The sequence below is a fragment of the Sphaerodactylus townsendi genome, linkage group LG02 (genome assembly GCF_021028975.2).
Source record: "Sphaerodactylus townsendi isolate TG3544 linkage group LG02, MPM_Stown_v2.3, whole genome shotgun sequence".
Taxonomy (NCBI): Eukaryota; Metazoa; Chordata; class Lepidosauria; order Squamata; family Sphaerodactylidae; genus Sphaerodactylus; species Sphaerodactylus townsendi.
In genome coordinates this window covers 176525768-176551622 of record NC_059426.1, presented here as the reverse complement: position 1 = coordinate 176551622, position 25855 = coordinate 176525768, and the positions used below count along the sequence as shown (strand labels likewise).

At 48.4% G+C, this 25855-nt stretch overlaps 1 protein-coding gene across 3 annotated transcripts in view; it reads right to left on the bottom strand.

The window, feature by feature from the left end:
- The window catches only part of FRMD6 (FERM domain containing 6), a 184662-nt gene that overhangs the window by 61446 nt on the left and 97361 nt on the right, over positions 1 to 25855 (bottom strand). The window contains exon 1 of one of the 3 annotated variants that reach the window (XM_048486074.1): positions 19055 to 19292. The exons of the other annotated variants lie outside the window; for them this stretch is intronic. The gene's annotated coding sequence lies outside the window, so the exon portion shown is untranslated. Of the gene's footprint in view, positions 1 to 19054; positions 19293 to 25855 lie in introns of those variants that run through there. 3 annotated transcript variants of the gene reach the window in all.

Below are 25855 nucleotides of genomic sequence, written 5' to 3'. Positions count from 1 at the left end.
TGGGGTTCTGAGCACTAAGAAGTGGTTTAGGGTCCGGTATTGCCGTGACCAGAGGCGTATCTAGGGAAAATGGAGCCTGGTGCAAAATCTGAGCGCCCCCCCCCCCCAATTGGACAGCTGCCTGCCCCCACCACGACTAAATAATATTTTTTGCACCAGGTCTTGAAATCAGTATATGGGGGAGGAGGGGGGGGCAATTTTCCGTGCCCCCCCCATGTGACTAAATGGCCTCAGCCCAGGGACATTTGACCCCGTATGTCCCCCTGAGCAGTATGCCCCTGTCATGACAGCACTTTATATACCCAAGGCACAGCTTTCTTGTTCTAGTTCAGGGGTAGGGAACCTGCGGCTCTCCAGATGTTCAGGAACTACAATTCCCGTCAGCCTCTGTCAGCATGGCCAATTGGCCATGCTGGTAGGGGCTGACGGGAATTGTAGTTCCTGAACATCTGGAGAGCCGCAGGTTCCCTAACCCTGTTCTAGTTGCAGATTTGGAGAGAAGGTGTAACGGGGGCTGCGTGCCGTATTTAATCAAAACACCTTGGGAAGCTGCTGCCAGCCAGAGCGAGCAGGCAGGCAGGCAGGCAGGCATAAGAACATAAGAAGTAGCCTGCTGGATCAGACCAGAGTTCATCTAGTCCAGCACTCTGCTACTCGCAGTGGCCCACCAGGTGCCTTTGGGAGCTCACCTGCAGGATGTGAAAGCAATGGCCTTCTGCTGCTGCTGCTCCTGAGCACCTGGTCTGCTAAGGCATTTGCAATCTGAGATCAAGGAGATCAAGGGGCTTACAATCTCCTCACAGGGTGTTTGGTGTGTGTGCGGGAGTGAATGGAGATTGTGAGTCTCCTAACAGGAGAGAAAGAGGGGACATAAATCCACACTCTTCTTCTTCTGCTACTTTCAATGCACTTTGCAGCTGGATTTGACTGTGCGGAATAGCAAAATCCACTTGCAAACAGTTGTGAAAGTGGATTGAAAGTATATTACTCTAAGAACATAAGAACTAGCCTGCTGGATCAGACCAGAGTCCATCTAGTCCAGCTCTCTGCTACTCGCAGTGGCCCACCAGGTGCCTTTGGGAGCTCACGTGCAGGATGTGAAAGCAAGGGCCTTCTGCTGCTGCTGCTGCTGCTCCCGAGCACCTGGTCTGCTAAGGCATTTGCAATCTCAGATCAAGGAGGATCAAGATTGGTAGCCATAGATCGACTTCTCCTCCATAAATCTGTCCAAGCCCTTTTTAAAGCTATCCAGGTTAGTGGCCATCACTCTGCTGAGTCTTACTTTGCAACAGAAAGGAAGGGATTTCCTTTCCCCACGGGTCCGTAGAGGTCCTTCTCTTATGACGCCCCTCACCCCTCCAGCAGACAGCGAGACACCTTTCGGGAGTTTTTAACTGCTCTTCACCACTTGCTCCAGTCTGGTTCCAGCAACAAATGCCGCAAGACGCTGTCGCAAACTCTTCCCCCCGCACAGCAAAGCACCGAACCCTGCATCTAGCAGTCTTGCGGCGCAGGCGAGTGACTCCCAATTTATTCAGCTGGGGGGAAAGCTGGGCATCTCTGCCACACGCGGCCACAAACCCGCCACGCCCTCCCTGGAAAAAAACCTCCGTCCGATCCCTTGGGATTGCAGGAATCGAGAGTTCAGAATTTCCAGTCGCGGAGGCAACGGACTGCTGAGGCAGGCATTCCTGGGCCAAGGGCTGTTCTCCGCTTCCTGTTAGAGGCTAAATTTAGGACCCCGAGGATTTAAAATAGGTGTCGCTGCAAGGCCGCGAGCACGCACCGCCCCAGATGTATTCGAAACTGGCACGTTCCGGCGGGCCAGGGCCCTGCAGCCCACCAGCCTCGGCAGACCCTTTGCAACACCGAACCCTAAACCCAGCAGTGGGATCCAAAAATTTTAGTAACAGGTTCCCATGGTGGTGGGATTCAAACTGTGGCGGGGCACCAATGGGGCTGGGCGTTAGGAGCACTGATCGGGGGGCGTGGCTGGGCATTCGAGGCGGGGGCATTTCCCTGGAGTGGAGCTGTGGCAAAGGCACTTGGCCGCTGTCATGCCAGATCCTTAGGCAAGGGAAAGCTTGAATGCACACAGGCTGCCACGCACGCCGGTGACCTCCTGCTAGACTGCTTCAAGTTCTGCGCGCTACTGCTGAGAGGAGGGGCGTAACTCAGGCAAAAATCACGGGGCAAAATCACCCATTAGTGACCCCCTCTCGGCACACGGAAATAATGAGTAACCTACTCTCAGGGACCTGTGAGAACCTGCTGGATCCCACCTCTGCCTAAACCATTTCTTAGTGCCCAGAACCCCACGGCGTCAAGCTAGAAGGCGAGCGCAGAGACCTCCTTTGCAAATTCAGCTACTCAAAGGTCAGGTGGGTTTAGCGGGCTGGATGGGGACCCAAGCCCAAATGAATCGTAGAGTTGGAAGAGACCCCCAAGGGCCATCCAGTCCAGCCCCCTGCCATTGCAGAAAGACACAATCCAAGCACTCTTGACAGATGGCCACCCAGCTTCTGTTGAAAAACCTCCAAAGAAGGAGACTCCACCACTGCCAGAGGCAGCGGATTCCGCTGTCGAACAGCCCTGACTGTCGGGAAGTTCTTCCTAATGTTTAGGTGGAATCTCATTTCCTTCACCTTGAATCCATTACTCCTGGTCCCGGTCTCTGGAGCAGCAGAAAACAAGCTTGCTCCCTCTTCGACATGACATCCCTTCAAATATTTCAACATGGCTATCATGTCCCCTCTTAACCTTCTCTTCCCCAGACTAAACATGCCCAGCTCCCTAAGTCTCTCCTCGTAGGGCATGGATCCCAGACCTTTGGCCATTTTGGTCGCCCTCCTCTTATGCTCACTTAGCTCCGAAACTAACCAGGTGACCTTTGGCCAATCGTTCTCCATGCTTCGCCTACCTCACAGGTCAGAACCACTGAGAACAAGTCAGAACCACTGAGGTCGATTCTGCACTTGCGTTATCGACCTAAGTTTGAGCTGCATTCGAGCTAAGTGCTCCTCACAACCACTGGGATCGACGTGGTTTTGTACCAGCATCGCCCCGTGTAATGGTCAAATTTCCAACTCCAGTTGGGAACTACTACTTTTTCAGGGAACCACGCTTGAACTCAGCTCGATTCCAGTAAAGTGCGGAATCTCTGGTGCCAGGAGTCCCCCATTCAGCCAATCACAGCTGAGTGTTTCGGGCATGCGTATAGCTGGCCAATAAAAAAAGCATGCTGCTCGTCCCTCCATTCCTGTGGCAGTTTTCTTATAGCGGTGTGAGGATAAAGCCGGAACATGGCCATTAGAACAGTAGCCAATCAGGCGAACATGGCGAGAGCACAGGATGATTCCGCCCTCCGAGCTGGGATCAAGCTGGTTGCAGTGGGGAACAACAATGGCTTCGACCTAGGTCAGTACCGTTCTCAGGGAACTGGATCGAACCTATTTTACCCATGTGCGGAATCGCCCCGAGAGTCAGGTCAGAACCACTGAGAGTCGGCGCGGCGTAGTGGATAGAGCAGTGGACTAGGAGCTGGGTTTGAATCCCCACTTCTAACCACGAAGACAATGAAGCTGCTTTATTCTGAATCAGCTCATTGGCCCGGCAGTGGCTCGCCAGGTTTTCAGGCAGAGATCTTTGACAGCGTCTCCTGCTTAGTCCTTTTTAATTGGAAATGCCGGGGTTTGAACCCAGGATCTACTCCACGCAAAACAGATACTTTGTCACTGAGCCACAGCCTCTACCCTGGAAGCTTGCTGGGCGACCTTGGGTCTGTCACGAGCTCTCGACCAGCCCACATCGCAGGGTTGTCGTTATTATGAGAAAATAAAGGAGGAGAGAATGGTGTTCCAAGACGTTTTGACTGCAGGTTGAAAAGCGACACGTAAATAAATAAATGCACGTAAATGCAAATCAATACTGAAGTCACCCTGAGATTCCAGGTGGGATAAAAATGCTGTAGGTGGACCGGGCTGGGTGGGTTTCCGGCCGGGGTCTCGGAGAGCCTCTGACAAGCAGAGCAGAGAGCAGTGGGGCAAGAGGGACCAATGGTCAGATTCTGCGGATTCTGAGGGGGTCAAACTCAAATCTTTCACTTTCTCAGCAACCAAGAGAAGGAGCAGATTGCCGGCCAGCCTCTCAGGAAGGATTCCTGCAAGATCACGCAGATAAGATCACGGGCCCCAGAAGATTCTGCCTGCTACCTTTTCAAATTGTGACATCGAGCCGGAAAAGCACTCTGACGAACTTGAAAGCTTGCAGAGTTTTGGGCTCATTTGGTCGGCCTAATCAAAGCTGTTGTCCAGAAAGTTGTCCTTCTTTTAAAGACGGGTCTCCCAGATTCCAGTCTGACATTCTAGCCAATATACCACGCTGCCTCTCTCTTTTTATATTGGCATTTTTGATTGTAAAATTCCCAACAAGGCAAGCCGTTTTCAAATAAAGTGGCTACAAATTGTATTTTGCCAACCAGCCACAATGCTAGCTCTCTCTCGTGTTCCTTTAACACTGTGCAGTTAAACGTGCAGTAAGCGATTTGGTGTCACATAGTGGTTAGAGCAGGGGGGGTTTCCTCAACCTTTTAAAGCCTGTGGGCAGAGGTGGGATCCAACCAGTTCTCACCACTTCTCTAGAAGTCGTTACTGATTTTTTTCTGAGTGCCGAGAAGGGGTTACTAAAGCAACCTCCCTGCCCAATAGGGACTGGAGGCGCGTGTGTGCGGCGGCCCCACTGTTTGAATCCCATCACCATCGTAACCTGTTACTAAAATTTTTGGATCCCACCACTGCCTGTGGGGCACCTTTGGAATTCTGACACTGCATGGTGGGCGCCACCACAAAATGGCTGCCGTGAGAGGCGGAGCCAATCGCAAAATTGCAGGGACTACAACATTTCAGACAAAAACGAACACACACTAACTGAATCTCCAATGGCCAGTCAGAAGCGTTCTGGACAAAAAAAAAATCAGCTGCCCCTCCCACTTTCTATAAATGTATTTATTTATTTCTATTTCATTGGATTTATTAGGTCAGTCCTCCCTTTTCGGGCTTGGGGGGTGGGCTCACAGCTTACATTTAAAAACAGCCAACCAACATTAAAACATCTTGGGGGGCCTTGGATTAGAGAAGGGCTACAAAAACCAAACTTTAAATATACAGAGACCTAGCTTTAAACATACACAGGGCTATGAAACTCTCGGGGTGTCTTCAGGCCAGGCACTCACTCTCAGTCTAGCCTACCTCGCAGGACTGTTGTTAGGGAGAAGCGGACATCTTTATAATCAGGGATGGATAAAAATGCAAATAAATATTTTTCATTTTTGCAAAAACTAGCACGCGGGCTCCGGCCAAGGCAGCATTGGGGACCTTCAGAACTGGTCCTGGCATTGGGGGCGAGGGGGGGAACGCCTATTTCCTTAAGTAAAAGAGCCCCACGTTGCCTTCAGAGTACACGGCCTTCCTGAGAAAAAAGCTACACGTTACACTTCGAAGGACGTGACCGGAGCAGAACTACAGATGCGTCCCAATACAGTATTTATAAAAACCGAGTTGGGGGAGGAGGGGGGGAGAAAAAAAATCCAACCCGAGGAGGAGACATCTGGGTTGTAAATGTCAGTGGAAAAAAAAACCACACACAGCTATGCTGCGAAGGAATTTGGCTCCACGTCCCTGGGAACGTTGTTTAGAAAAGAATCTTTCTGAAGGCGATTGTTTGAAGCCAGAAAGATTGTTGACTGCGCTTTGAAACCCAAATGCTCCCCATTTGATGGTTTTCTTTCATATTTTTAAAAGAACTTCAAATCCAGAGAGGGGTATTTCAGCCTGATCGTTTTCACATGCAAAGGACAAACGCTCCCCCTTCATCTCCTAGCCCTGCGGGTTTCTCTAAGCCCCAAAGCCAGACCAGGGAAGGGAAGGGAGTGAAGATGCACAGGAATCTTCTCTGGCATTTGGGGTTCTACAGTTACCTCCAGACGGTTCTGGAAAGCTGCCGGGATTACGACTAATCTTCAGGCCAGAGAGATTGGTTCCTTTGGGAAAATAGCTCCTTTGGAAGATGGACTTTATGCAGTGGTGGGATCCAAAAATTTTAGTAACAGGTTCCCATGGTGGTGGGATTCAAACTGTGGCGTAGCGCCAATGGGACTGGGCGGGGCACGACGGGGGCATGGCCAGGCATTCCGGGGCGGGGCATTCCTGGGCGGGGCTGTGGCAAGGACGCAGCCGCTGCGCCGGTCCTTGGGCAGCAAACGAATGCACGCAGGCGCAGGCTGCCACGCACGCCGGTGTACTTCCTGCTAGACTGCTTCAAGTTCTGCGCGCTACTGCTGAGAGGAGGGGCGTCACTAAGGCCAAAATCACGTGGCAAAATCACCAATTAGTAACCCCCTCTCGGCACACACAAATAATTAGTAACCTACTCTCGGGAACCTGTGAGAACCTGCTGGATCCCACCTCTGACTTTATGGCTTCATGATGCACTCTCTACCTTCCGTCTCCCAACCCCCTGGTTTCTCCCAACCCTGCCTCTCTCCAGCCTATCCTCCTCTCTCTAGCATCTGGAGCTCCTCTGGGCTCTCTGCCACAAACCAAAGAAAAGGGGACTTGACTTCCCCCTCCAGAGGAATCTTGTTGCTAGAGGAATCCACCAAGGGGGTCACAGACACAGCCCCGCCCCACCAAAAGTTACACAAATCAGAGAAGTGGAGGAGCATCACCCCCTCTAAGAAGTAAAGAAATTGCATAAACCATCAAATCATCCGAGTTGGAAGAGACCCCCAAGGGCCATCTGGTCCAACCCCCTGCCATGCAGGAACACACAATCAAAGCGCTCCTGACAGATGGCCATCCAGCCTCTCTTTTAAAACCTCCAAAGAAGGAGACTCCACCACATTCCCAGGCAGGGAATCCCACTGTCAAACAGCCCTGACTGTCAGGAAGTTCTTCCTAATGTTTAGGTGGAATCTCTTTTCCTGCACCTTGAACCCATTGCTTCTGGTCCCAGTCTCTGAGGCAGCAGAAAACAAGCTTGCTCCCTCACCAACATGACATCCCTTCAAATACTTAAACATGGCTATCATGTTCTGCCCGGGACATTTTTACCTTGCCCTTCTGTCAAAGAGCACAGAGATTTGCGTATGGGTCTCTCTTCTCCTCCTAGCTTCATAACCCTGTAAGGTAGGTTAGAGAACGAGATTACCCCAAGGTTGCCTTACAACAGTGGTTCTCAACCTGGGGGTCGGGACCCCTTTGGGGGTCGAACGACCCTTTCACAGGGGTCGCCTAAGACTCTCTGCATCAGTGTTCTCCTATCTGTAAAATGGATAAATGTAAGGGTTGGGGGTCACCACAACATGAGGTACTGTATTAAAGGGTCGCGTCATTAGGAAGGTTGAGAACCACTGCCTTACAAGCTCGTTGGCAGACCTGAACTTGGCTCTCAGCTTGTGTAATGCTCTAACCACTATGCAGGAGGGAAATGCAGGAGGAAGAGTCTTCCTTTCTTTGTTTGCTTCGTTATCTGGCTAAGTGAGAATTTAAATATGGGTCTCTCAGATCCTAGAAGAAGAAGAAGAAGAGTTTGGATTTCTATCCCCCCTTTCTCTCCTGCAGGAGACTCAAAGGGGCTTACAATCTCCTTGCCCTTCCCCCCTCACAACAAACACCCTGTGAGGTAGGTGGGGCTGAGAGAGCTCCGAGAAGCTGTGACTAGCCCAAGGTCACCCAGCCGGCATGTGTGGGAGTGTACAGGCTAAATCTGAATTCCCCAGATAAGCCTCCACAGCTCAGGCGGCAGAGCTGGGAATCAAACCCGGTTCCTCCAGATTAGATACACGAGCTCTTAACCTCCTACGCCACTGCTGCTCCTAGTCTGACATTTGAACCAGGGGCCTACTATGGGGCTGGAAAGGGGGTCACAGCCTGTTCTCTGTGTCAGGCTCAGAAAGAAGGCAGGGAAAACCCTGGCATTCCCCTTGGCCAAGTGGTTTCAAAACCCCACTCCTACTAGGGAAACACGCCGGCGATCTTAGGTTCATTACAAACTTTCAGCTTGGCCTACCTCAAAGGGCGGTTGGAAGGAAATGGAGAAGGGGAGAGTGCTGTTAGCTGTTGTGGGTTTTCTGGGCTGGATAGCTGTGGTCTGGTCGTTTTTGCTCCTAACATTTCGCCTGCATCTACGGATGGCATCTTCAAAGGCACGTCACAGTAAGATGTCTTTCTTTCTGTGACTCAGTATGGGATGATTGTGTGGTGGGGTATTTCCCTCGGAAGTGACATCACGCTGCATGATATCTTGAAGAAGAAGAAGGAGGAGGAGGAGGAGGAGGATTTATAGCCCCCTTTTCTCTCCTGTAAGAAGACTCAAAGGGGCTTACAATCTCCTTTCCCTTCCTTCCCACAATGAACACCCTGTGAGGTGGGTGAGGTTGAGAGAGCTCCGAAGAACTATGACTAGCCCAAGGTAACCCAGCTGGCCTCATGTGTTGGAGTGCACAAGCTAATCTGGTTCACCAGATAAGCCTCCACAGCTCAAGTGGGAGGAAGAAAGGGTTGCCAGCAGGACATTGCCCACCATAGTGAGAGACATGGCAACCCTACACACCTAACAGAACCCACACACACACACACGATGCTGCTTTGTACTACACAGACTGACAGTGGCTCTCCAGGGTCACGCGTAGCTCTTCACATTACCTATGCCCTGATCTTTTATTTTAACTACAGATGCCAGCAACTGAACTTGGAATATTTTCCATGCCAAGGGGGGACTTCATCACTGCATTTGCATGTGTCTGGGTGGAGTTCATTTGCAGCTGCACTTGAATGTCTCTGGTTTGTGGTTTTGGTGCTTTTTAGTGCTGGTAGCCAGGTTTTGATTTTCAGACTCTCTTTTTGTTGAAACTGTCTCAGTGTTTGTGGAGTTCAAAGGCTTCCCTGTGTAGTCTGACACAGTAGCTGTCCGAGACGTCGCAAATGATACTCTAAGCCACTTTGAATCCCAACCGCGGAGAAAAGCGGGATGTAAACAAATGCATGCAAAAATGCGCACATTGCAGAATGCATTGCACAAATACAGCCCAAGTCACTTATTTGCACTATGAATCTATAGCAGAGTCACAACCATAAAGCTGTCCTGAATCCCCTCTGGGAATCCTGGAAATTGTCGTTTAGAAAGAACATTAAGAATTCTCTGTCAGAGATCCCATGCCCCTTCATGGAAGGAGAACTTTGGGTCAGTGGCAGAGCACAGCTTGACTCTGAGAAAGGCCCGGGATCAACCCTTGGGTGACACCTGGCTTGAAAACACTACGTGCGAAAGGGATCTGGGAGTCTTAGCAGACCACAAACAGAACGTGAGCCAGCAGTGCGATGCGGCGGCTGAGAAAGCCAATGCGATTCTGGGCTGTATCAATAGGAGTATAGTGTCCAGATCGAGGGATGTAATTGTACCTCTCTATTCTGCATTGGTTAGACCTCACCTGGAATATTGTGTACAGTTCTGGGGGCCGCAATTGAGGAAGGATATTGACAAGCGGGAACGGGTCTAGAGGAGAGCAACCAAAAATGGTAAAAGGTCTGGCATCCCTGCCATACGACGAGAGAATCAGAGAGCTGGGTACGCTTAGTTTGGTAAACAGAAAGTTACGAGGTGACATGCTAGCCATGTTTAGATGTTTGAAGGGATGTCATGTTGGTGAGGGAGCAAGCTTGTTTTCTGCTGCTCCAGAGATGAGAACCAGGAGTCATGGGTTCAAAGTGAAGGAAAAGAGATTCCACCTAAACATCAGGAAGAACTTCCTGACTGTCAGGGCTGTTCGACAGTGGAATGCACTGCCTCGGAGTGTGGTGGAGTCTCCTTCTCTGGAGGTTTTCAAAGAGAGGCTGGGTGGCCATCTGTCAGGAGTACTTTGATCGTGTGTTCCTGCACGGCAGGGGGTTGGACTTGATGGCCCCTGGGGGTCTCTTCCAGCTCTATGATTGTAACCTCCAGTTTCAAAAAAGGACCAGATTGTAGGTGACATGAAAGATCTCCACTTGAGACCCCAGAAACCTGATGCCAGTCTAAGTAGACAATATTGACTTTGATGGCCCAAGTATAAGGCAGTTTTGTGTGTTTTATGAGAAACCGGGATCCCTGGGGGAAGGGAGTGACCCACAGAAGAATCTGAGCTTGTGGTATAGCATCCCACCCAGCAAAGGGCTGTGGTTTCTGCCCCAGCTGCACACGCCAGCTCAGTACGGCAAAACCCGCTGGTGGCTGAAATCACAACATGACGAAGGCGCACGTGTTCAGCTGTGAGGTCATGGGGCAGAAATACGACTAACGCAATTAATTAGAAACCCTTTGCCTGCTAGCAAGTGGCGTTGAGGGGGGGAGAAGGATTAAATGGGATGACTCACATTTCCCTGGAGTGAAATTTTCACCCGAAACGTTCCTTTTGGTGTCCAGCTGGCCCAGAGGACCACACTGTCAAGCCAACCCCACACGGTTGCCCAGACAACTACGCAAAACCTCCACATTAGGCAAAACCTCCACATTAGTGGTTCGTGTTTCTTTTAAGGAGGTCGAAACGGCAAGGTTGACTTCCAGCCATACCGGGCCCCGTTTCTTTCTCACAAGAGTGCATGAAGTCGCAATGCAGAAGAGAACATATCTGTGGGGAAGGAATGGCTCCCTATCCTTACCCCCAAAGGAATGAAACCGGAGAGGTCTGGTTTCTTCCAGACAGACATGCGGCAAAAACAGGAAGAGCGATGTAAGATATCTACCCTAAACTGGGTACATGGAAACAAAAAAAATAAATAAATCAGGAATATAGCTGAACTTCAGAAGGCAAAAGAAAAATGGCAAATGAGGAATTGCACAGTGTATTGTCGAAGGCTTTCACGGCCGGAATCACTGGGGTGCTGTGTGGTTTCCGGGCTGTATGGCCATGTTCTAGCAGCATTCTCTCCTGACGTTTCGCCTGCATCTGTGGTTGGCATCTTCAGAGGATCTGATGCCTCTGAAGATCCTCTGAAGATGCCAGCCACAGATCCTCTGAAGATGCCAGCCACAGATGCAGGCGAAACGTCAGGAGAGAATGCTGCTAGAACACAGCCATACAGCCCGGAAACCACACAGCACGTGAGGAATCGCACAGCTTTTAAGGTTGACAATGAAGACACTGAGGTTCCTTCCGCACGTGCAGAATAACGCACTTTCAATCCACTTTTCACAATTGTTTACAAGTGGATTTTGCTATTCTGCACAGTAAAATCCAGCTGCAAAGTGGATTGAAAGTGCATTATTCCACGTGTGTGGAAGGGGCCTTAAATGGTTCGGGATTTTCTATTCCTTGGCTCCACTGTCAACCAAGGCGGCAACCAAAAAAATCAGAAGGAGATTGAGACTGGGAAGGACAGCTGTGAAGAATGAAGAAAGCCGACGGAGAAAGAAAACAATTCCATCGAAATGTGGTGTCGGAGGAGAAGGTTACGGATACTGCCCAAAAACCAAACCAGGTGGTTCTAGATCAGGGGTCGGCAACCTTTACCACCCAAAGAGCCATTTGGACCCGGTTTCCACGGCCCTGAAGATCTATTGAGCCGAAGAGGCAGCTCCACACGGAGCCGCCTCTGGTTCAGCCCCTCCACTCGCCTTTCCTTCCAGCGCTGCTCTGGAGGGCTGGAAGGACACGCCCACACTAACCTCCGACCTCCAGGACACGCGGAGCCGCAGTATAAGACTGAAAGAGCCGCATGCGGCTCCCGAGCAGCAGGTTGCAGACCCCTGTTCTAGATCAAACCATGCCTGAACTCTCCCTAGAAGTTAAAAGGACTAAATTGAGGATAACGTGCTTTGGTCAAATGACAAGAAGAATCACTGGAAAGGATAATACTGCTGGGAAACGTGGAAAACAATAGAAAAGAGGAAGAATCAGCATGAGATAGATTGACTTCAGCTGCTCTCCAGTTAGAGGTCTTTCCCATCACCGGCTTTCTGGTCCTTTTAACTGGAGATGCCTGGGATTGAACCTGTGGCCTTCTGCATGCCGACCAGATGCTCTCCCACTGAGCCACAGCCCCTTCCAGTCTCTGTAACCTTGAGCCCAACACTCTCTGCCCATCTAACCTACCTCACAGGGCGTTGTAAGGATCAAATGGAGGACAGACCTAATCGACCATCAAAGAGCCTATGTTCCACCCTTGGCTTCTGGCCATGATCAACAACCTTGCCCCTCACTTAGAGATACACTGCTCTTAAACATGGATGCTCCCATGGCAAAATCCCAATGATATTTTCGAACGAGACCCAGGCTCTGTGGTACTTAACTCAGTTCTGCAGGGCTTGTAAAACGGAGCCGTTGGGCCGATGGCTGAAGACGGCAACGGCATTTTCCAACATAAATGTCCTCCCTATTGCTGTCATTTTTCCTTTCCTTCCTTTCCCCTTTAATCCCCTTCCCTTCTTATTTTCTGTCATTCCTTAAGAACATAAGAACATAAGAACTAGCCTGCTGGATCAGACCAGAGTCCATCTAGTCCAGCACTCTGCTACTCGCAGTGGCCCACCAGGTGCCTTTGGGAGCTCACATGCAGGAGGTGAAAGCCAACGGCCTTCTGCGGCTGCTGCTGCTCCTGACCACCTGGTCTGCTGAGGCATTTGCAATCCGAGATCAAGGAGGATCAAGATTGGTAGCCATAGTTAAAATCTTAGTTAAAATCGATTTTAGGGTGATTATTGAGAAACTGACCAGCTGTACTTGGGATTTTAAATCGGATTTTTTTTCTGTAAGCCACCTTGAGTCCACCACGCGGAAGTCAAATAATAAAACTATAGGGAATCCAATAATAAATATAAATAAATAAATTCGCCAGCTGCCCTCTTTACAAAAAGGGCCCGCTCAGAGGTGGGATCCAACCAGTTCTCACCACTTCTCCAGAAGTGGTTACTAATTTTTTTCTGAGTGCCGAGAAGGAGTTACTAAAGCAACCTCCCTGCCCAATAGGGACTGGAGGTGTGTGTGTGTTTGAATCCCACCACCATCGGAACCTGTTATTAAAATTTTTGGATCCCACCACTGGGCCCGCTCCTACCTACAGGGGTCATTTATGACCTAAAAGGGGGAAAAAAGATGCAAATTTAATAAGAATCTTGCCCTATTGGTTACAGGTCTTCGCTGTCCTTTCTCTAAACTAAAAAGAGGCTCAATTCTCAAAGTCTCCTCTTGTGGGGCGGAGGGCCATGCTCTGACCCCTTGGCTGCTCTGTGTGCCCTTCCCTGAGGGCCCCCCCCCCCCCGTTCCTCTTGTCCCGTTTCGCAGCTCCAGACTGGGGCCGCCTCCCATTCATTCCCCCCCTCGAAACCCTGAAAGCGAATGTGATGCTTTCCTGCTGGGGAACTAGGGTGGTCCATGAATTTGTAATGCGGTCTCTTCCCCTTCCCAAATAACGGCCACGGTGCTCTGGGGGTTTTCCCCCCACCCATTTAAGATGCTTTCTCCAGTCCACTTCAGTTTCTCTTGACATCTTTAAGCCTCTGCGGCCTTTTCCCTTTCTTCTAAATTTCAGTGCCCCGAGAGTTGGGCAACCCCGGACTTTCTTTTACTGCTCACTCTCCTCCCATTTCTCTCTCTCTCTCTCTGCCGGACTTCACCCAACTGGAGCCAAGCATGCCCCACGCTCTGCAGTGCACACAAATGTCGTCACGTCCAGCGGGATTTGGTGTTTACAGAGTTCATTTGACCCAAACAAAGAGAGATTTAAAGCCTTCCGGTGTTCACGAGGGGTAGCCAAAAACAGCCGCCTTCCCTGCCCGTCTCTTTGCACCGCTGGATTCACTACTCACTAAGGGATAAATGTCTCCATTTTGACCTGCTCAAATTTTAAGTAAGAGCTGTGGGGCGCAGACCTGCCCTTTTCGAGAACGAAACGCAAAGCACCCCGTGCGATGACAATATCTTTCGTTGCCATCAAGGGACAGGTGACTTAGAATCATAGAATCGTAGAGTTGGAAGGGACCCCCAAGGGCCATCAAGTCCAACCCCCTGCAATGCAGGAACACGCAACCAAAGCACTCCTGATGAACGGCCATCCAGCCTCTCTTTAGAAATCTCCCCAAGAAGGAGAGAAGAATTCCGCACAGGGTAGAATTTATGGCATACCACGGATTCTATGGGAAATCTCTCCCCAAGTTCCGCCTCTAAAGACGCCACCCTGAATTTCCATGAAATTCCCGAGCTGGAGTCGGCAACTCAAAAGCGGCACAACAGGCAGTCCTCTTTTACGAGATACTTCCTGTTTCCCCGTGACGGCTGCCCGTAATGGGAACAGCCCGGAAGCACTCCCAAGTAGGTCCCTGTTGAATTGAATTGTCAGGGGGGGAAAGAAACCTATTAACTGGCACCAGCTGGAAGAAACATAACCCGACAAGTTTGCCAATTTGCAGATCTGAGACTCATACAATTGCACTGGGAGGGTATGAGCGACAGCATAGGGTCGGTAGTCTGGTAAGGTGCCTATAGCCCAAGAACTATCAACTCTGCAGGAACTATTAACTCCCTAGAGGCTCTCCTACATGTCAAGACAGAAGCCAAAGTTTCTAATCTCTGCTAAGGGCTCACATGATAACCCTGGGTCACTGCAACAATACTATGTTGGGTTTCCTCTTCTTTGAAATTTATTAGTTTAGGTAGTGTGTTATTGTAAATACTACCGTGTTAGCATTGGGTGTTGTTAGTTTTGTTTGGGCTTAGTTTAGTGATAAGATATTGTATTTTTAGATTATTCATTGGCCTAGGCTTTTGCCGTTAACACAGCTGAAGTCTGTTAGGGGTAAGTTCCTAGGTCAGTGGTGGCGAACCTATGGCACTCCAGATGTTCATGGACTACAATTCCCATCAGCCCCGGCCAGCATGGCCATAAGTTGATGGCAATTGTAGTCCATGAACATCTGGAGTGCCATAGGTTCGCCACCACCGTCCTAGGTCATTATAGGGGAAAGTCAGTGGCGTAGGAGGTTAAGAGCTTGTGTATCTAATCTGGAGGAACCGGGTTTGATTCCCTGCTCTGCCGCCTGAGCTGTGGAGGCTTATCTGGGGAATTCAGATTAGCCTGGGCACTCCCACGCACGCCAGTTGGGTGACCTTGGGCTAGTCACAGCTTCTTGGAGCTCTCTCAGCCCCACCTACCTCATAGGTTGTTTGTTGTGAGGGGGGAAGGGCAAGGAGATTGTAAGCCCCTTTGAGTCTCCTGCAGGAGAGAAAGGGGGGATATAAATCCAAACTCTTCTTCTTCTATGCTCATTACTACCTAGTTATGTTGATTATGTATGTTGCTGTGACTATTGTTGATTCATAGTTTATGATATTATAGCTACTGATGCTTGTTTATCATGCTAGGTTTATTGTGTTCATAATGTTATGTTTTATGACTCTATGCATATTGTTATTTATAATGTTATACTTATGATGTTATGTTTTGATGTTATGATGTTATGCCTATGATGTTGTGATGTTGTTTCCTGACCCTTGTTTATTAATATGATGTTCCTGATGTTTGTAGTATGATGTTTTGATTGCTGATATTGTTATTATCCTGTTGTGCACCGCCCTGAACCTTTTGGGGGAGGGCAGTATATAAATTAAACATACCCTACCAATACAAAGTGTTTAGATAACCACGCACCAGCCAAAATCAGAGCTGGCCCACTAAACCTTAGGCCAGAACCAAATAGCTCTCATTTTTGCCACTTATACAACGCCAAAAGCACCTTTTTGCACATTGTTCCAATAACTCTTACAACGGCCCTGTGAGGTAGGCCAGCAACGACACCCTTTTTGCGGGAGATGTGCAGACGGGAAGCAGCCTAGCGAAGCTCACAGCCAAAGTACAGATCTTCCCAACCGTGAGACTCTAGAACCCTTCTGGCAAATCAGTCGCGGTTGAATCTTAGGATGTTTCTAAACCCTAATATCTCTCCTCCGCCAGTCGTGGCCACAGCAGAGAATGTCTCCAGAATGGTTTTTCAGGTTAGAATTTACATGTTCTCCAGGATAAAGCAGGATTGTTGCCTTATCATCCCCTGCCAGCATCATGCTGGCAGGGGATGATGGGAACTGTAGTCCATAACATCTGGAGGGCCGCGAGTTTGACACCTGTGCTCTAAGGGCTTTCAGATCCACTGTTGCGCATTTCGCAACGGCCTGTCTGAGACGAGGCGCACAAAGGCCCATTATGCTTGAAGAGCTCGCATTCCTAACCCTGCAGTGCCTTCCCAGTGGGGGTCTCCAAAAGATTTCCACTGCTCAAGCCCCCTCGGTTGGCACACTTCTGCCTCGCCCCTCACTTCCAGGTTTCGCTCGTTGCCCCGTCACAAAGCCAAGAGCAAAGCCTTTTAAGGTTTTAAATGTGATACCAATATTCCTTATATTGATATTTCGTAAGCTGCTTTGGTACGTTTAAGGAAATGCCGTACATCAATCCCTGCGAGGGGCGGCCTCCCGTTCCTCACAGTGAATTAAATGGTTTCGCAGTGATCCCTGGCCGACATTTCCCTACACACATAAAAGTAATAGAAGCAACCTGCACAATATTGACAGTAGGAATATCGATATCACATTTAAAGGGCGTTAAAACCAAAAAAAAAGGCAGCTTTTGCTCTTGGCTTTAGACGGAGAAGCAACTTGGAAGGAGCGGAGCCCCCCCAAAACATCGGGGTTTCCCCGCTTTTGCTAACTGCGGGGCTTCCAAGGTCTTCGGCCCCACAACTTGGATGCCGTCAGTACAGAAATCTCTGCCCCGCAGGTACCATGCCGTCGCTCCAGGGTACAATTGTCCAAAGGGTGAGAGGCAGCAAGTTAGCATCCTCACAAACAGGTTTACCTGAAAGTAGGGTAGCCAGACCTGACCTAGGTCACCCAGGCTAGCCAATCTCATCAGATCTTGGAAGCTAAGTAGGGTCAGCCCTGGTTAGCCCTGGGATGGGAGCAGAGGTGGGATCCAGCAGGTTCTCACCAGTTCCCGAGAGTGGGTTACTAATTATTTGTGTGTGCCGAGAGGGGGTTACTAATTGGGTCTGCTTTTCCCTTAGAAATCTTATTAGGTCCAAAAAATCATAAAGTCCTGTTGTTTCCTATGTATTGGCCATTAGCTTAAGGTAGAAAACGGGATAATTCTCCCTACAAGTGCATTGCTTTTCAAAAAACATGTTTTTAGGAAATATGGTAAAAATTCTTCGTTTAAGGAAAGTATCCTTCTTTTGATTTCTAGAAACAAAATTAAGTGCTCTGAAAGTATTGGCATTTGACAGGCAGTCAATTTGGAGGGAGCAGAAGTTGTTTCTGTTAAGGCAGACGAGGATATATAGGGTGGCGAATTTGAGACTTCCAGATGTTATGGACTACAATTACCAATTGGCCATGCTGGAAGGGGCTGATGGGAATTGTAGTCCATAACATCTGGAGTGGCCAAAAGGTTCGGCCACCAACGCTGCGATAGGGACTTGCATATAATGAGTTTTAAATTCACGGACAGAAAAGATACCAGCTGGAAATTAGGAAACTTTTTTTTTTACAGTAAGAGTTTTACAGTAACAGAGAAATTATTAAATGCCTCGCCTCAGGAATTCCCTCGCCACGCCTCATCGTGTTCTCAAGGCTTCCAGCCTGTTCCCCATTGGCGCTACACCACTGTTTGAATCCTACCACCATGGGAGCCTAAAATTTTTGGATCCCACCACTGGATGGGAGATCGCCAAGGAATAACAAGGTTGCTATGCAGGCAAGAGGAACCCTGTAGTGGTCAGCTGCAGTTCCGCAGTCAAAGCTCTGCTCGCAACTTGAGTTCGGTCCCAACAGAAGTCAGTTTCGGGTAGATAGCTCATGGTTGGCTCAGCTTTCCGCCCTTCCGAGGTTGGTAAAAGAAGTACCCAACGTGCTGGGGGTAAAGTGTAGACGGCTGGGGAAGGGAATGGCAAACCATCTTGTAAACACAACCTGCCTAGTAAATGTCGTGCTGTGGTGCCACCCCATGGCTCAATAGTGACCTAGTGCTTGCACATCTTTAATGCAGAGAAAGGCAATGGCAAACCACCTCTCTTAAGCACTCGCCTTGGAAAACCTGCAGGGCTTGACACATTCTCCATCATCACTGCCAGCAGAGTGGAACACCTATAGACAAGGAACGTATCCACTGGGGTACCTGCAGGCCATCCCCTAGGATGCTGCCAGGTGAGCTAACCCACTTCTGACCAGATGCCTACTTGCCCATAACAACACTGGGAAGTGAGTAGAGACCTATCAGTGGCTACTAGCCATGGCGACTAAAAGGAACCTCCGGAGGAACTGGTTGGCCACTGTGTGAGATGGGATGCTAGACTCAGTGGGTCACTGGTCTAATCCAGCAGTGGTCTTCTGATGTTCTTATTAAGACCTTGGCATCTATGTCCTGTGGTTGAACCTCCAGAGGAACTGGTTGGCCACTATGTGAGAGAGGATGCTGGAGTAGATGGACCACTGGTCTGATCCAGCAGGGCTCTTCTGATGTTCTAATGAAGGCCTCACCCTCTGTGTCCTACTGTTGGCCCTCCAGAGGAGCTGCTCAACCACCGTATGAGATGGGACGCTAGACTAGATCCAGCAGGGTTCTTCTTAAGTTAGTGGCTTATCTTAGGGATACCATCTACAAAAGAGAAGTCCTTTTTCTGATAACCTCGCCCACATCTTGAGAAAACAACTCACACTTTATATGGATAGTACTGTACAACAACACACATACACAAACACATTACAACAAGGAGACAGAGGAGGAGGGTTCAGGAAGCACGCAGCTCTGAGCCCCAACATACCGGCACCGAAATAGCTTTCCAGTAAATTCGGGTCAGGGTTCTGGTCGAACACACAGTACGGCTCCGTAGTGTTTCGCTCCAAGAGACACACACTGTGCTGCAGTTCTGAAATATCCCTCGCTGAATTATTTAAGGCCCGTTTCTACATCCACAAAAGCGCACACCCTCCCAGAGTAAGCGACAGACGGATTCGCTTTTCGGCAGCTGCAAATCTTACCTCCAGACAAGAGCAGAAAACGACAAGCTCGATGCTTCAAACAATATCGAAAGGCTGAAGTTCCCCCAGGAGGAAGGAAAGGAATTAGAGAGGAAAAGAAATCGCTTGCTGTCGCAAACCCTTCGCCTCTTTCCAAAAAGGATACAGGACCCCCGTTTAGCATCCAAAGAGGAATTCGACCCTTCTCAGAATTCGTGGAGCCCCGTCCGGTTTCCAGCCCATTTGGAAAATGGAGGAGGAGGAGAAAGAGTTGAGATCATCTGAAATTTGGAATTCACATTCATTTCTGCATCTGGTCTGAATTATGCTTTTCGTAGCTGCGCTTTCCATGTAATAGGATAATTGCTTACAGATTCTGCGTTTTCTCCCCCCTTGTTCTTCAATGCTTTCTCTCAAAAACAGGAGTTTCAAGGGGGGAAAATGCACCACTGAGTTCTCTTCCTATAGGAGGGGGGGAGACCGAATCACAAAACCGACATTTTCCTGCCAAACAAAATCCGACCGAGTTCGCATGAGTTTTAAAGATGTTCTCCTAAAGGTCAAACGAGGGGAAGAAAAGACAAAGGGGCAGATTTCGACAGAGCAAAGTCAACTTGTGGGTTACAACCACCAAAGCAAGATCGTAAAGGGATGGGATATTTGGCTAGTAGACCATGCATTTTGGGAGGGGGGAACGAAATAGAAACCTGGCCCGCAGCAAGATCTGTGGGGTTGGACTCGAGAAGTTCCAGCAAGAAACATGTTAAAATGTTTCTCTGCTGGAACGGAACGGCAGGGCTGTTTTTAAACAGAAATCTGAAACAACTCCTCTCCAACCTACCCCCTTTTCCGCAAGAAGGGGGTCCCAATCCGGAGCGCATTAAGTGTGGAAGGTGCTCGCCAGTCCAATTAAGCGCCCCCCTAATGAATTCATTTCCACCTCCTGAACATTTGGCTGGCCGGCTGCCGATGAGGCTCCCTGCCGGTAAAATAACCAGACGTTAATTCTTCTCCGCGGGAACCCTTTTATTTCGATTAATTTTCATCAAAGGCTGTTTCCCCAGGATCTATTAATCCTATTAAACGACAACCTGGAAGCGGCTTGCTCTGGAGTAGACCCGGTGACATTTACAGCAGCTGCAAGAACGGCCAATCAATTGGCCCTGCTTTTGCTAGACTCTTCCATTTGAGTTAGATATTGCCAGGAATGATCTGTTTGGAAGCCGCAGCAACCTTCTTTACTAATTTAACGTAATTGCTTCTTCTACACGCCAACTTTAATCCCAAATGGGAACCCAAAGAAGCTCCCATTATTCTCCTTTCTTCTACTTTATCTCCACAACAACCCTAGCAGGTCGGTTAGGTTGAGAATGTGTTGCTATTTTTTTATTATTTACTTCATTCATATCCCACCTTCCTCCTCAATAGGGGCGCAAAGCGGCTCATATCACTCACCAACTCTCTGCTTTTATCCGCACAACAACTTAAGAACATAAGAACTAGCCTGCTGGATCAGACCAGAGTCCATCTAGTCCAGCTCTCTGCTACTCGCAGTGGCCCACCAGGTGCCTTTGGGAGCTCACGTGCAGGAGGTGAAAGCAATGGCCTTCTGCTGCTGCTGCTGCTGAGCACCTGGTCTGCTAAGGCATTTGCAATCTGAGATCAAGGAGGATCAAGATTGGTAGCCATAAATCGACTTCTCCTCCATAAATCTGTCCAAGCCCTTTTTAAAGCTATCCAGGTTAGTGGCCATACATGGCGCAGAGTAGCCGTTTCAGAGACTCTGGTTCAAAATCTCTGTGCCCGCTTTATGCCACACTGGCCCTGGCATACTCACATCTTGCAACACAATTTCCCTCAAACCTGTTTTTTCAGATTCACACCTTCGACTCATATGCTTGAATCCGCCGCGAACGTCATCCCTCTCTTCCACCGCCTGAGATGCCAAGAGTCTTTGTCCTTTGGGCAAAAGGGAAACTTGGAAAACGAAAACACAACCGCCCACCCAGCTGCAAGTTAGAATAATAGAATCATAGAGTTGGAAGAGACCCCAACGGTCATCCAGTCCAACCCCCTGCCATGCAGGAACACACAATCAAAGCAATCCTGACAAATGGCCATTCAGCCTCTGTTTAAAAGCCTCCCAAGAAGGAGATTCCCCAACTCTCAAGTATCCTCCGGCCACTTCTGGCCAACGCACGATGTGCGGGCAATGAGGCGGTGAATCCACCCCCGCTTGACAATTTCACTTCTAGAGTCCCCGGAGGCGGCCGAAGATAGAAAGGGATTCTCCTCTCCTATGTATCGACTTCTGGAATGCACCTTGGCATAACTTCCCTCCCTCCCTGCATGTGGAAAAGCAGCAAAAGAATCTTTTCCCTTACTGACTAGTTTTTTACTTGCAAGGAGTTTTCATTTTAAAGCCCAACCAAAGACGTAGGCGTGCACATGATCACCCCGGTTGTCTGTGTATAGGTCTTATAGGCTATGGGTCTAAGCAAGATGGGTGAATGTATGGGGTGGAACAAGACAGCAAAGGAAACATCTCGGTGAGCCACCAGTGATTTGTGGTGAGGATCCCAGAACTACCCATCAATCTTTCTTGGTTACCAGCCTTAACAGTCCATGGGGATGCAGACACAGAGAGAGGTTTTTCTAAATCAACCACATACAAGCGAGGAGCATAGCAATGTGATAAGTGATAGTGTCTACAAAAGGCTAGAGGGCAAAACACATTACAAATCCCAGGTTAGGGGATTACAGAGACAGAGGTATACAAGTGCGTCTCTATGCTAATAGTAGAAGCATTCACCCTAAAATGGGGAGCTGGAGTACAGAGTTTCGAAGGAGGACATTGATATAGTGGGCACTCACAGAGACATGGTGGAATGAGGAGAACCAGTGGGATGCTGTTATCCCAGGTTACAGGCTCTACAGGAAGGATAGGACAGGGCTTATTGGGGGTGGGGTGGCCCTCTACATCAAAGAAGAGAGCATAGTGTCACACATAAAATAGACAATGTAGGGGAAGCTGGATTCCTCTACAGAAGCACTAATTCGTGGATACTCAATACCAGGGTGAAGCAAAGTTTAACATTAGGGAATATATTATCGCCCCCCCCCGACCAAAGTGCACAAGAGGATTCTGGAGATGGAAAAAGAAATTAGAGAGGCCAACAAAAGCAAAAAATGTCGCGGTAATGGGCCATCTTTTAACTATCCCCACATAAACTGGAAAAAATGCATGTCTCAGGTCATAGTAGTAAGGAGAGAACATTCCTGGATATAGCTAAATCGACTGTGGCTTTAGGAGCAGATGGTTGTAGTGAACGCAACCAGGGAGTATGTGATCCTAGATCTAATTCTATGTGGGACCCAGGACCTGAAAAGCGGGAAGTCAGTGTTGTTGGGAGTCGATAGGGGAACAGCTTACCACAATGCTGTCAGATTCAGTATCTCTGCATGCTTAACAAGTGGACAACTACTAATGTAGTTAAGCATTTGCCTTCAGAAAGGGAAATTTCTCAAAGATGAGGGGGGATAGTGCGAGGAAGCTTGAAAAGGGAAAATCAAGAGAGTCAAAAATGTCCAAGGTGCTTGGGAGGGTTATTTAAAAACACAGCACAGTCTTAAAAGCTCAGCTGGAATGTGTTCCTGCGAGGTTAGGAAAGGCAGCTTCCAGTCCAAAAGAAAGTTTCACCATGGTTAGCACAAGGAGGTTGAGGTAATTATTATAGGAAAAAAAGATGTCTTTAGAAAAATGGAAGTCCAACTTAACTGGATGAAGAATACCAGAGAGAATCACCAAATGGTGGCAAAAAGAGAAGCAAGTTAGCTGTAAGCGTGAGGCAAAAAGGATTGATGAGGAACGCATGGCTGCGTAACATCAAGCATTGAAGCAACAAACAGTTCTTCTCAAGTACATCAAAAAAGCAGGGAAGCCAGCTAGGAAGCCGGACCGCTACCGTTACCGCGGATGATGAAGGAACAAAAGGTGCGCTAAAAGATGACAGGGAGACTGCAGAGAAGCTGGAATGAATTCTGTGCATCTGTCTTCACCCAAAGGCAGGTGAGGAAAGTGCCTGCACCTGATCCAAGCTTCTTAGGAGGTGGAATCCGAGGAACTAGCGGGTTAGTGTGTGGTAGACAAGGAAGAAGTTCCTGGCAGCCATTGATAAACTAAATGCTACCAAATCCCCTGGCCCAGATTGCATTCATCCAAGAGTTCTTAAAGAGCTCAAGCATGAAATTGCGGATGTTCTCACATTAATATGCAACTTATCCCTGAAATCAGGCTCCATCCCTGAAGACTGGAAGATGGCCAATGGCACACGAATCTTTAAGAAAGGGTCTAGGGGGACCCGAAATTACAGGCCAGTCAGTTTGACATCTGTTCCTGGTAAATTAGTAGAATCTATCATTAAAGATAAAATTATTAAACATGTAGAAAGCAAGACCTGCTGAGGAAGAGTCAGCATGGCTTTTGTAGAGGCAAGTCCTGTCTTACAAACTTACTAGAGTTCTTTGAGGGTGTAAACAGACATGTGGATAAGGGGGAACCAGTGGACATTGTCTGCTTGGATTTCCAAAAGGCTTTTGACAAAGTTCCTCACCAGAGACTGTTGAGAAAACTCAGCAATGAAGGAATAAGAGGGGAAGTCCTCCTATGGATTAAAAACTGGTTGAGGAACAGGAAACAAAGGGTGGGTATAAATGGGAAGTTCTCACAATGGAGAGATGTAGGGAGTAGGTGTCCCCGAACTGGATCCGTTTTGGGACCAGTGCTCTTTAACTTCTATTTATAAAATCGACCTGGAAGTAGGGAGTAAAGGGTAGTGTGGTGGCCAAGTTTGCAGGATGATACCAAATTAATGTAGGGTGGTGAGAACCACAAAGGATATGCTAAGAGCTCCAAGCGGACCTTGATAAATTAGGGTGATGTGGGCTAAGAAATGGCAAAATGCAGTTCAATGTAGCTTAAATGTAAAGTGATGCACGTAGGGGCAAAAAATCCAAACTTCACATACACGCTACAGAAGGGTCCAGTGCTTATCAGTCACAGACCAGGAAAGGGATTTGGAAACGCCTTTAGTTGATAGTTCCATGGGAATGTCAACTCAATGCATGGCAGCTGTGAAAAAGGCAAACTCTATGCTGGGGATAATTTTAGGAAAGGAATTGGAGGAAAAATAAAACTGCAAAGATTGTCAGTGCCCTCTTATATAAAGCAGTGGATGCGACCGCGACTTTGAGTACTTGTGTTTCAGTTCTTGGTCGCCACATCTCAAAAAAGGATAATATCAAGAGAGATAGAAAAAGTGCAGAGAAGGGCAACGAGGATGATTGAAGGATTGGAGCACCTTCCTTATGAGGAGAGGCTGCAGCCGTTTGGGACTCTTTAGTTTGGAGTAGTGAGACGCTCGAGGGGGGGGGATATGATTGAAGTCTATAAAATTATGCATGGGGTAGAAAATGTTGACAGAGAGAAATTTTTCTCTCTCTTCTCACAATACTAGAACCAGGGGCATTCATTAGAAAATGCTGGGGAAGAATTAGGACTAATAAAAAGAAAGGAAAACACACTTCTTCTCACGCAACGTGGTGATTGGTGTTTGGAATATGCTGCCACAGGAGGTGGTGATGGCCACTAACCTGGATAGCTTTAAAAAGGGCTTGGACAGATTTATGGAGGAGAAGTCAATCTATGGCTACCAATCTTGATCCTCCTTGATCTCAGATTGCTAATGCCTTAGCAGACCAGGTGCTCAGGAGCAGCAGCAGCAGAAGGCCATTGCTTTCACATCCTGCATGTGAGCTCCCAAAGGTACCTGGTGGGCCACTGCGAGTAGCAGAATGCTGGACTAGATGGACTCTGGTCTGATCCAGCAGGCTAGTTCTTATGTTCTTATGTTCTTATGTTCTTAACAGTTAAGAGACCACGATGCTTTTCTGAGTGAAAAACCTCCAATACAGATTTACAGACCCAACTCCTTCCCTTGATTCCAAAGCAAGCCTGGCGTCAGAAGCAAGTTTCGCACACATTCCCCACCCACACATTTTCCAAAAGCCTATGAGGGTGTCCAGACTCGGAATCTCTCTTTCTTCGGGATTTGTGGTAGGCTGCATTATTGTAAGGCCCTCACTTACGCAACTGCTTCGGTTCAGAAAAGATGTAGATTTATTAGATTTACTATGCCGTCGCCCCCCCTCCTCTTGTGGGCTCAGGATGGTGTCCAACCCCCATAATACAGACGAATTGACAAAAAAAAATAAACATCTAGTAAAAACATACCAATTACTACCCTGTTTCTCCGAAAATAAGACATCCCCTGAGAATAAGACACAGTAGACGATACAGGTCTATCAAAACTAGGACAAAGAGGCTTAGAGACAGCTTCTACTCTAGAGCTGTGGCTATGCTGAACTCCGCGGCTTCGTGTTGATGTGTTTGGGGCTGTGTAGGGATGGGTGGAGGAAGGGGAAAGTGAGGATGGGGTGTGAGTCTGAAATTGTGTGCATCGAGGAATGCAGCTGTAAATTTCGTTGTGCGTGCACAATGACAATAAAATGCTTATGCTTATGCTTAGAGGTTTTGCTGAAGTGCTAAATATAAAACATCCCCCAAAAGTAAGACGTAGCAAAGTTTTTGTTTGGAAGCATGCCCGTCGAACAAAACACCAGAGCATGTAGCTGTGGAGCAGAAAAATAAGACATCCTCTGAAAATAAGACATAGCGCATCTTTGGGAGCAAAAATTAATATAAGACGCTGTCTTATTTTCGGAGAAACACGGTAAGATGATGTTTGTATTTTGGGCCCTTTA